The sequence below is a fragment of the Lithobates pipiens genome, unplaced genomic scaffold, assembly GCF_037356315.1.
Source record: "Lithobates pipiens isolate NorthernLeopardFrog02 unplaced genomic scaffold, aLitPip1_a1.2 Scaffold_61, whole genome shotgun sequence".
In the NCBI taxonomy this organism is placed as follows: Eukaryota; Metazoa; Chordata; class Amphibia; order Anura; family Ranidae; genus Lithobates; species Lithobates pipiens.
The window spans coordinates 2,455,552-2,467,741 of NW_027507883.1; the positions used below are offsets into that span (position 1 = coordinate 2,455,552).

General features: G+C 48.0%; 2 pseudogenes; both read left to right on the forward strand.

Annotated features, from left to right (window-relative positions):
- The first annotated feature begins 510 nt into the window (after window positions 1-510).
- On the forward strand, window positions 511-629 carry LOC143958457 (5S ribosomal RNA; annotated as a pseudogene).
- Window positions 630-8,080: 7,451 nt separating this feature from the next.
- Window positions 8,081-8,200, forward strand: LOC143958510 (5S ribosomal RNA; annotated as a pseudogene).
- The last annotated feature ends 3,990 nt before the right edge of the window (window positions 8,201-12,190 follow it).

Genomic DNA, 12,190 nt, shown 5'->3' on the forward strand with positions numbered 1-12,190 from the left:
AAGAAAGTCTGGGGTATTTTGATAGGTAAGGCTTGTAGTAGATACAGAAGTCGTGGCATTGCGTTCATCTTCAACACATTACAGCGTCCGAACCATGACAGAGCTAGTGGGTCCCATCTTTTAGGGTCCGCTGTAAGCCCATAGGCTTCTTTTTATGTTGTTGGCTTTGACCTGTTTTTTTTGCTTGTTTCTCAAGGCGACCATCTTGGCGTTTGTCAAGAGGGTTGGGCGTGTCTTGAAGAGAAAGCTTACGGCCACATCAACCTGAAAGCACCCGAACTCGTCTGATTTCAGAGGCTAAGCAGCGTCAGGCCTGGTTAGTACCTGGATGGGAGACTGCCTGGGAAGACCAGGTGCCATAGAAGGATCTGGTCTGGTTAGTGTCTTAATTGGGAGATCGCCTGGGAATACTGGATGCCGTAGGCTTCTTTTATGTTGTTGGCTTTAGCTTGTTTCCCAAGGTGACCATCTTGGCCTTTGTCAAGAGGCTTCAGAGTGCCCAAAGAGAGTGCCTACGGCCAAATCACCCTGAAAGATCCCAATCTCATCTGATCTTGAAGGCTAAGCAGCGATGGGCCTGGTTAGTTCCTGGATGGGAGACAGCTTGGGAATACCAGGTGCCGTAGGCTTCTCATTATGTTGTCGGCGTTGACCTGTTTTATTTTCCCTTGTTTCCCAAGGTGACCATCTTGGCATGTGTCAAGAGGGTTGAGAGTGCACAAAGAAATTGCCTACGAGCACAACACCCTGAAAGCGCCCAATCTCGCTTGGTCTCAGAGGCTAAGCAGGGTTGGGCCTGGTTTGTACCTGGATGGGAGACCGCCTGGGTTTTCCAGATGCTGCAGGCTTCTTTTTATGTTGTTGGTGTTGACCTGTTTTTTTCGCTTGTTTCCCAAAGTGATCATCTTGGCATTTGTCAAGAGGGTTGAGAGTGCCTAAAGAGATTGCTTACAGCCACATCACCCTGAAAGCACCATATCTCTTCTGATCTCAGAGGCTAAGAAGGGTTGGGCCTAGTTAGTACTTGAATGGGAGACGGCCTTGGAATACCAGGTGCCGTATTCTTCTTTTTATGTTGTTGGCGTTGACCTGTTTTTTTTCGCTTGTTTCCCAGGGTGACTATATTGGCATTTTTCAAGAGGGATGAGAGTGCCCAAAGAGATTGCCTATGGGCACATCACCCTGAAAGCGCCCAATCTCCGCTGATCTCAGAGGCTAGAAAGGGCCGCGTCTTGTTAATACCTGGATGGGAGACCGCCTGGAAATACTAGGTGCGGTAGGCTTCTTTTTATGTTGTTGGTGTTGACTTGTTTTTTTTTGTTTGTTTCCTAAGGTGACCATCTTGGCATTTGTCAAGAGGGTTGAGCGTGCCTGAAAAAATCTACTATGGCTGCATCACCCTGAAAGAGCCAAATCTCATTTGATCTCAGAGGCTAAGCAGGGTTGGGACCTGGTTAGTACCGGGATGGGAGACCGCCTGGGATTTCTCGATGCCATAGGCTTTTTTTTTAAGTTGTTGGCATTGACTTCTTTTTTTTTGTTGTTTTATTCTTTTATTAAGTATAAGTAGAACAACATAAATATAACAGTCAACCATACAGCATGACCCAGGGTCACAATTACATGGTAACAAAAAATAGGCAGCCAAATAACTCTGGGTTCTCAGAGGGGAGTCCTAGAGTTTCATGCAGAAAAGAGAGAAACCCCACCTCCGACATGTAGTACAGTATAACTAATGCAGCTCCGTTCGGACAAATGTAATCATGGAGAACAACTGGGACCACAGCGAGCCAGCTTATCATGACCTATGTGAACCAGAGTAAAATATGAGCCGGTCGGCTGACGGCCCTGAGGGACCAGGAAGACATCCCCACTGAACTACAATATTACTTCACGGCTAACGGGCACTCAGCTGCTTATGACATGGTCTGGGAGATGTTTAAACTGCATGCCCGCTCCCTCCTTTCCACGCGCATCAATAGAGTCAAAAGGTCATCTAAACTTATTCTGCAACAGGCTGCGGAACATCTACAGGTGCTGGAGGAGGCGTTCCATCGGGACCCTTCGTCCAACACCGCCAATAATCTTAGGATACAGACGCGACAGGTTTCCCAGTTGCACATTGAGAAAGCTAAGCAGCGCATCTTCTTTTGTAGGCAGAGGGTGTTTGAGTACGGTGAGCGATCGGGCAAACTACTTGCATACCTGGCCCATCTGGATGCGCATCCCCCTGTGGTAGTGTCGTTGTTAGATCCGCGGGGGAACGATATCACCGATCCGCAACTAGTGGCGGAGGAATTTGGGAAGTTCTACCGTGCACTTTACACCTCCCGGGTCACCCACTCTCCCCAAGACACCAGGGACTACCTGGCGGGAGTTGCATTTCCCAGACTGGCTGATGAACAGCTTGAACTGTTAGAAGCCCCTATTACTATAGAAGATATCTCTGTGGCTATCTCCTGCCTGGCAGCGTCCAAGGCCCCAGGATTAGATGGCTTACCACTTGAATTCTACGCCACTTACTCTGAAACCCTTATCCCTAAACTTTATGACTTATACAAATTTATCTTTGATACAGGTACCCTACCCCCCTCTATGAGAGAGGCCCAAATTGTAGTAATCCCTAAGCCTGGCAAGGACCCTAAATACCCAGAATCGTATAGACCTATCTCCCTGCTCCAAGTTGATATTAAGATATTAGCTAAGATCCTAGCCTCCCGCTTCAACCAAGTCATTCTGTCCCTAGTCCACCCAGATCAGACAGGCTTTATGCCAGGGAAAAATACAGCAATGAACATTCGTCGTCTATTTATGAATATTCAGGGATCCCACGATGACATCGGGTCCAGGGTCGTGGTGGCTCTGGATGCCGCTAAGGCCTTTGACTCTGTGGAGTGGAACTACTTATGGGAGTGCCTTTCGAGATTTGGATTTGGCCCCAATTTTATTCGTTGGGTTCAACTCCTATACCAATCCCCCAAGGCCAGGGTGTTTGTGAATGGTTGGTTATCGGACCAATTTCCCCTTGAGAGGGGGACCCGACAGGGCTGTCCTCTTTCCCCCATGCTGTATGCACTGGCGGTGGAGCCGTTGGCCATCATGATTCGGGCAGATGCTAATATCCGCGGCCTTAAGATTGGTAACCTGGAAGAGAAGATCGGGCTGTATGCCGATGATACCCTCCTATACCTGGCAGACTCGGGTCCTTCCCTGTGCGCTGCCCTTCATTCTATAGAATGTATCGGCGGCCATTCGGGTTTGCGTATTAACTGGTCCAAATCTCAGATCCTTCCCATTGACCATTTCCCCCCTCCGTTCACGTCTCCACCTCTGAGTCTCCCAAGGGTCTCCTCGATTAAGTACCTTGGGGTGCAGGTGACCAGGTCGCTCACAGACTACACACTCCTTAACATTGAACCTCTATGTACCCTGATCAAGACTAAGACACAGAATTGGGCCAGACTACCACTGGGGGTTATGGGACGCATTAATTTGGTTAAAATGATACTTTTACCAAAGATACTCTATCTCGTGTGGCATGCCCCCCTATATATACCACAAAAAATTTTCAAAACGATTGAGTCTAGTCTTAACTCATTTATATGGGGACACAGCAGACATAAATTATCCTGGAAGCTCCTGAAAAACCCGGCAACGCTGGGAGGAGCTGCTCTTCCAGACTTTCAGGAGTACTACCTTGCCTCACAATTATCCCATTTTTATTATTTCGATAAAAGCGAAATACAACGATATCAGGCACTAATCTGTGGGCATCCTGACAATCCAGCCCACACCCCCCTTCAGGCAGTACTCAGGGCCCCCTTGACGGGTTGCTCCCCCTGTCATAACGCAGACATGCTGACACATCACCGGAGGGTGTGGGGGGTGGCACTGAAAAAACTTGGGATCCCACGGGTCCACTCCCACACGCCTCTCTGGTTCAACATGCACCTACCTGAACTGCTGTCCATTCCAGATCCTGTGGTGTGGATACGCCATGGGATCTTATATATTTATCAGGTCATGACTAATATGGGAATAAAAACGTTTCAAATGCTCAAAGACGAATTTTCCCTCCCTAACTGTCTCCTTTTTAGATACCTGCAGCTCCGCCATGCCATACAAACCCAATTTATTAGCTCTAACCCATCCTTGGCAGTCCCCTCTATAGTAGATACAGTTACGGGTACTGAGCCAGCTAAATTAATCTCCACCTTGTACTCCGCTATCCGTCTCCCTGGTGTCATGGCCTTGGCCTATGCTGCTAAGGCCGGATGGGAGGTGGACGTTGGGCTTATTGCGGATGAGGATTGGGATGACATTCTGGGGGATGTGAAATATGTATCCCCCCGGCTGTCAGATCGCCTCACGCAGCTGTATATCATACACAGGACATATCTAACTCCCCAGAAGATAGCACGTTTCAAGCCCATGTACAATCCGGGATGCCGTCAATGTGGTCATACCCCGGGCTCCCTTTATCACCTTCTATGGACCTGTCCCACTATTCAAGCATACTGGATGCAAGTGATACGATTCCTGCACGACCAGATGGGTTCACCTGCTACCCTAGACCCCAAAATGTGCCTGCTCGGTCTGATGCCTAGCTTAGAAGCTGATAAATCTCTTCGCACCTTTTTGCATGAGACCCTATTCCTGGCAAGGAAAGCGGTGGCTAGAAGGTGGATGCAGGCCCTGCCCCCCACAATCCAGTGTTGGAAAAAAGAGGTAAATGATACTCTTCCATATAAGAAGCTGATTTATGTGCATAGGGGGTGTTCACCTAAATACGAAAAGGTCTGGGGTAGATGGTTGGCAGATGGTGAAACGTGTACTTGATATACTCACCCTTCATCTTCTCCTTTCCCTCCCCCCTTTTTCTTTTTTTTTTTTTTTTTCTCCTCTCCCCTCCCTCTCTGTCTCTCCCTTCTTCCTTTGTTTTTTTTTATATATACATATATACTATGTGATGGCTCTACCTCTTGTGGGTAGTTTGTTTTATGCTACACGGTTACTGTAATGTATCTATATATGTGCTATTGTTTTGGCCATGTTGGCCTCCGTCAATTTATGTACCAAGCATTCGTACCTCAATAAAGTTGGCTTTTTCAATAAAAAAAAAAAAATATGAGCCGGTCGTGTCCAGAACCCTGGGGTTCTTCTGGGTCCCAAAGGCTAGTAAGGAGACAAGGCATAGTGAAAAGGGAGGACGGGGGAAGAAGAGAGTGCAAAGACGGAGAGAGAAGAGGGGGGCGGGATGGCGGCGGGGAAAAAAAGAAAAATAAAGACAAAAAGGGAGGGGGGGAATGCCACCCAGGGCAGACTTGGCCTACGTAGGTAAACGTTAGATGTTCAGTCGTTTTCTGGGACAGGGGCGCTGCTCACCTCCCAAATGTAGTCTCAGGTACCAGTAAAATACCTCCAGGGCCTCCATGTAACACTAAATGCCTCTTCAGTGTTGTGAAGGGTGGCGGTCAATTCTTCCATCCGGAGAATATGATTGACTTTGGAATACCACAGCACCTTGGATGGGGGCTGAGGCTGCCTCCACAGTGTGGGAATGCAGGCCCGGGCGGCGTTCAGGAATTGCATCGTGAGGGTTTTTTTGTATTTTTGAACAGGCTGTTCGGTCAAGTGTAGAAGGCACGCTGCTGGGTTGTCTGCGATATCTACATTTCTGAGAGTTTTTATCGTCCCGGTCACCTCCACCCAAAAGTTCCTCAAGGCCGGGCATGCCCAGAAAATGTGTCCCATGGTCCCCGTATCTGAATTACACCTCCAACAAACATCCGGAATCGATCTATTCATTTTATTCAGAAGGTATGGGACTCTATACCAGCGTGAGACTATCTTGTATCCTGATTCTTGATATTGGTTTGCGATGGAAGCTTTATGTACTAATGTCAGGATCTTCCCTATCTGTTGTGGGGTAAATGTGATGCCAAATGCAATCTCCCATTTGTGGATAAATGGTGGGGTCGACTCCTCCTCCTGACTACTTAATAGGTTGTACAGGAGGGAGAGGGTGTGTTGCACAGGTTCCTTTTTGTGACAGATGGATTCATAGGGCGTCAGGTCTCTAGGAGTGTAGGGGGCCCTTTGTATGGCCAGAAGAAAGTGACGAAGTTGATAAGCATTAAACAAGTCAAGCGGAGGGTCAGAAAGCTCGGCGACGGTTTGCGTGGTCGGGAGCCCTCCCGAGGACCACACCTCTCCCAGACGCTGTTTCCCTACCACTGTCAACTGTCGCAGTTTCTTGTTGGTAAATCCCGGTGGGAAGTCTGGATTACCTATAACCGGAGTCATTGGTGACGGCAGGGGAGCAATGTGTGTGCAGCGGAACAACCTCCGCACAACAGCCAACGTAGCTCCCACTACGGGGTGATCTCTGAGGTCTTTTGGTAGGGAGGACAGGAGCCACGGGGAGGTCAATAGGGGAATGGATCCATCCTCAATCTCCATCTCCACCCACTGCTTGTGTGGGCCATTACAATGCCAATCAACGACTCTCGCTAGCAGAGTCGCTCTGTTGTATTGTCTCAGATCTGGGAGACCCAGACCCCCCTTGTCCTTTGGTCTGGCAAGCAATTGCAAATGGGCTCTGGGCGGTTTGCGCGCCCAAATAAAGTCCCGGAGCAGCACCTGCAGATGTCTGAAAAAGATTGGGGGTAACCGGATCGGTATTGTCTGGAACAAGTATAAGATCCGCGAGAGGGCCGTCATTTTGAATGCATTACAGCGCCTGAACCAGGTCAGTGTTAAAGCATGCCAGTTTCCCAAATCAGATTTCAGTCTATTCAGGAGAGGGACAAAATTAAGCGGGTACAATTGCGCCAAATCCGCTGCGATGTCAACGACCAGGTAACGTATAGATTTTTCAGCTCAGTAGAATGGAAAAGCGGAGCGTAGCCTCTTGGCCTCACCATCCGGGACCGATATATTCAATACAGCCAAAGGTGCAATTGATTTTATAGTTTGATAGGCTGCCGTATCGCCGGAGAGTCGCGAGTATATTGGGAAGCGAAATGTGTGGATTGGAGACGAAAGAAATTAGATCGTCAGCGTACGCCGCAATTTTGTGGTGTGCCGAGGGTTTGGATATGCCAGTAATATTCGGGTCATTCCGAACGTGACAAATAAGTGGTTCCAGTGTCAGAATAAAAATTAGGGGAGACAGAGGGCACCCCTGCCTCGTCCCATTAGTGATGGGGAAAGAGTCTGAGCACTCTGAAAGCACCCAATCTCATCTGATCTTGGAGGCTAAGAAGAGTCAGGCCTGGTTAGTACCTGGATGGGAGACCACCTGGGAATACCAGTTATTGTAGGCTTCTTTTTGTAGGCAACATAGTTGGCCTTGATTCGTTTTTTTTTTTTTTTCACTTGTTTCCCAAGGTGACCATGAGGGTTGAGAGTGCCCAAAGAGTTCGCTTACAGCAGCATCACCCTGAAAGAGCCCTATCTCTTCTCATCTCTGAGGCTAAGAAGGGTTGGGCCTAGTTAGTCCCTGGATGGGAGATGGCTTTGGAATACCAGGTGCCGTAGTCTTCTTTTTATGTTGTTGACATTGACCTGTTTTTTTTTCGCTTGTTTCCCAAGGTGACTATCTTGGCATTTGTCAAGAGGGTTGAGAGTGCCCAAAGAGATTGCCTATGGGCACATAAGCCTGAAAGCGCCCGATCTCCTCTGATCTCAGAGGCTAAACAGGGTCGGGCCTTGCTAGTACCTGGATTGGAGACCACCTGGGAATACTAGGTGCTGAAGGCTTATTTTTATGTTCTTGGCGTTGACTTGTTTTTTTTTTTTGTTTGTTTACCAAGGTGACCATCTTGGTGTTTGTCAAGAGGGTTGAGAGTGCTTGAAGAGCTCGCCTATGGCCACATAACCCTGAAAGCACCAGATCTCGTCTGATCTCAGAGACTAAACAGTGTCGGGCCTTGTTAATACCTGGATGGGAGACCACCTGGGAATACTAGGTGCTGCAGACTTCTTCTCATGTTGTTGGCGTTGACTTGATTTTTTTGTTTGTTTCCCAAGGTAACCATATTGGCGTTAGTCAAGGTTGAGAGTGCCTGAAGAAATCTCCTACGGCCACACCACCCTGAAAGAGCCCAATCTCATCTGATCTCAGAGGCTAAGCAGGGTTGGGATCAGTTTAGTACCTGGATGGGAGACCGCCTGGGATTTCCAGATGCCGTAGGCTTCTTTTTATGTTGTTGCCATTGACCTATTTTTTTCCGCTTGTTTCCAAGGTGACCATCTTGGTGTTTGTCAAGAGAGTTGAGAGTGCCTGAAGATATTGGCTACGGCCACATCACCCTGAATCTGTTCCATCTTGTCTGATCTTGGAGGCTAAGCAGGGTCGGGCCTGGTTAATGCCTGGATGGGAGACCGCCTGGGAATACCAGGTGTCGTAGGCTTCTTTTTTTTTTTTCAAATATAATTTTTTCTCCAAATAGGGGAAGACGGTCCCCCGAGTACATAATGCAACAGAGAAATACAGAGCAAAAAGCAGCTGAACAATACTTGATACAGGTATATTCGCAACTGTGAGTCTGCCTTCCATCAATCACAATGATTCGAGGCACGGATAAAGTACTGTACCAAGATCCAGGGTCACACAAACCCCAGGTCCCTCTGGCATAATCCATCCAGAGGGGGGTGTGGGGCCGTCATTCCCAATTTTCCACTCTTTCCAAAAGAGAGAGGGGGTGGAGGGGGTGAGAGATAGGGGAGGAAGGCAGAAAAGAGAAGGGTTGAAAGATCAGAAAAGGAGAAGGGGGGACGAGACACGATGGCAGCCACTGTCCAAGGGGCCAGTCAAGGAAAGCTCAGAGCACTAAGGCGATAGCAGGCGACATCCTTCCAGCGAGAATATAAAGGTATTCCAGATGTCTCAGGTTTGTTTAAAAAATTCTTGTTTACCTTGTGATGTGAGGATCAAGTCCTCCATTTTTTTTAATGTCCTCTATTTTCTTAAGCCAGTGAGTAATGAAAGGGGGGGAACATTTTTTCCAATAGAGAGGGATGCAGGATTTCGCCGCATTTATCACATGCCGTAAAATTGATTTTTTTGTACTTCTTAATGGGAATCTGTGAATGGTGCAAGAGAAAGAATGCAGCCTCTTCCTGGATGGAGAAGTCTGTGAATTTTTGTGTTATGCATCGGAGCTCTGTCCAGAAGTCCACCAAGCTGAGGCAGGACCAAAATTTGTGCAGCAACGTGCCCTCTTCTTCTCCACACCTCCAGCATATGTTCGAGGAAGAGGGGAAACATTTCTGCAGCTTTGATGGTGTCAAATACCACCTGGTGAGAAGTTTAAAATTCGTCTCCTGTATCTTCGTGCACAGCGACATTTTGAGAGCCAAAGTGATAATGTGTTGTCTCTGTGCTGGGGAAAATTAGCAATTAAGGTCCTTTTCCCAGTTGGACAGACAGGTTAAGTGTGGGTAATCTGTTTGAGAGAGAATGTGGGCCAAAGGGCCTTCGCTCCTGCATAGAGTCTCAAACTCCGTCTGAGGGCGGGCGAACGTTTGAGGATTGGGGATGGAATGGAGAAAATGATGTCGTTGCGCAGCTCTCCAAAAAGGCAGTTGGAAAAGCCCTGTCGGATCTGTTAGGGTTGAGAAAGAAGGCCATTTTCCATCAATGATGAATTTAGACGCATTGTCTAGGTTGGAATTTCTAAGTGGGTCCCCAGTTCAAAGGTTGGATGGCCACGTATAGGGAATAGGGGGGAAGTCAAAGACGTGAGTGTGTTTTGGGTAGCGATCAGGTGACTGACTTTCAACTAAGCCCCTATAGTGGGATGTGACATAAATTCTGTGGGTAAATACTTATAGCACCACATGGTGCTTCTTATCGGAATTTGGGAGTGAGCTTAGAAAGTTTGTTTCGATTCCAGTCCAATACACGCCCCAGATGGGAGGCCAGGTAGTAGCGTTGCAAGTTAGGGAGAACCAACACTCCCTGTTGTTTAGACAATGTCAGCTGTGACCGCTTAAGTCTGGGATTTTTGTGAGCCCAGTTAAATTGAGTGAGCAAGGATTGAACTTGCTGAAAAAACAGGACTGGAATCTGGATCAGGAGAGCTTGGAAAAGATAAGTACATTTAGGGAGTATGTTCATTTTAATGAGATTGCATCTGCTGAACCAGGAATGGAGGCCAGAATGCCACCCGTGAAGCAAACTGCGGATCTTAGTGACAAGGGGTGGGGGGAAGTTCAACATAAACGTACGCGCGATGTCCGGTGGAATGTAAGTACGTGAGTATATTTTACTTATCCATGCCAGCATCCGTTCACTCAGACCTATATGGCGAAGGACCGAGAACATTAATGTCCATTTGACCCGATCAAAAGCCTTCTCGGCATCAGTACTCATGAAAAGACAAGGGGTCCCAGATGACTTTGCTTTACGGATCAGGGTAAGCACCTTAGTGGTGTTGTCCCTATTTTCCCTGGTGGGAATAAAACCTAACTGGTCAATATGTATAAGGGACTACAAGTGATGTGCCAATCACGTGGCGAGGAGTTAGAGAATAGTTTTAGGACCGAATTTTGGAGGGAAATGGGTCTGTAGCTCCCACATAGGCCCGGGTCTTTGCCCTCCTTAGGTATCAACGAGATGTGGGCTCTAAGAGTATCCTCAGGAAAATCCCCATTCGAGCTCAGAGTATTAAATAAATTCACCAAGCGCGGGCCGAGAATAGGGAGGAAGGTCTTAAAGTATTGTGCGGTATATCCGTCAGGGCCCGGAGCCTTACCCACCTTCGGAGGTCCCACAGCCGTCTGGACTTCTTCCAGTGTGATCGGGTCCTCCAAGTACTCCCGTGATTCCGATGAGAGGGTTGGTAGACCAGAACCGGTTATATATCTGTCTATATTGTCCTGTCCAGACCCTGAATCGGGCAGGTTGTAGAAAACAGAGAAACATTTTTCAAAGACTTCGACTATTTGGGTTGGGGTAGAGCCCTCTGGCCATTCTCATCTATCAACTGTGGTATGTAAGAGCCAGATTTCAACTCCTTTACCGACCTGGCTAAGATTTTTCTGCATTTGTCCTCTGACTCCTACGTCAGTTTACGACAAAACTGGAGTGCCGCTTTCGCTTTATAATGGAGTAGGACAGCAATATGGGTATGGAGTGTCCCCAATTCAATCTCTAAGGTCCGTAAGGGGGTATGTTTATGTTTCGCTTCCACAGAGGCAAGTTCACGAAACAGATTAGCAAGCTGTTCCTTTCCGTGTTCGTTTGATGCGCGCCCCGTGCCTGATAAGTACCCTGCGGAGTACTGACTTGTGAGCCTCCCAAATTATCCCCGGGTCACAGTCCTGCTTTAGTTTTCTTGGAAATAAAGGTCCAATTCCCTGGTCACATCTGCTAAAACTTCCGGTATCTGGAGGAGGCTCTCATTAAGGTGCCAGAATAGAGACCTAGGTGAGGGGTAGGGAGCGAGGAGCAAGAGGCAGAAGTATCAACCGATGGCGAAAGGGGACATTAAAGTCCCCACCTAATATCAATTGGCCCTCCCGAAAGTCACATAATCTGTGCAGGGTAGTTCTGAGGAACGTGTCTTGGTGATCATTGGGAGCGTACACAGTGGCAAATGTAAAAAGGCGCTCTCCAATGTGGCCCCTAAGAAAAAGATATTGGCCCCCAGGGTCCACCAGAGAATCCTGGAGAACCCAGGGGAGCCTGCTAGAGATCAGAATGGAGAGGAGGGGTTAGTAGAGTGGTAGACCTTAGGGAAGGATCTCGACCATAGAAAGGGGAGGCTAGTATTTTTAAAATGTGTTTCTTGTATAAAGGCCACATCAGTACAGGATGTGTTCAGTTCTCACAGGAGGATCCACCATTTTTCAGGGGAGTTCAGTCCCTTAACGTTTAGAGAGGTGACCTTGACTGAGTCTCCCATCACTCCTCGGGGAAGGGGAGGGGGACGTCAGAGAAAAGCAAAGAAAGTTGAACCAAGGTAGGTTTTGGGTAGGTAATGCATGGCGGGAACTAAGGGGGAGAAAGGAAGGGCAAATGGAAGGAAAGGTAAAGGGAAAAAGAGGCCGGGCACCTCAACCCCAGGGGGAGAGGGAAATTAAGGGTTGTCCGCACTCAACAGTACAGGAAGGGTATACTAAAACAGCACAATTATGCTATAGCGCTTACCAGATGTACACTGGGTTTAAAGCGCTGTCC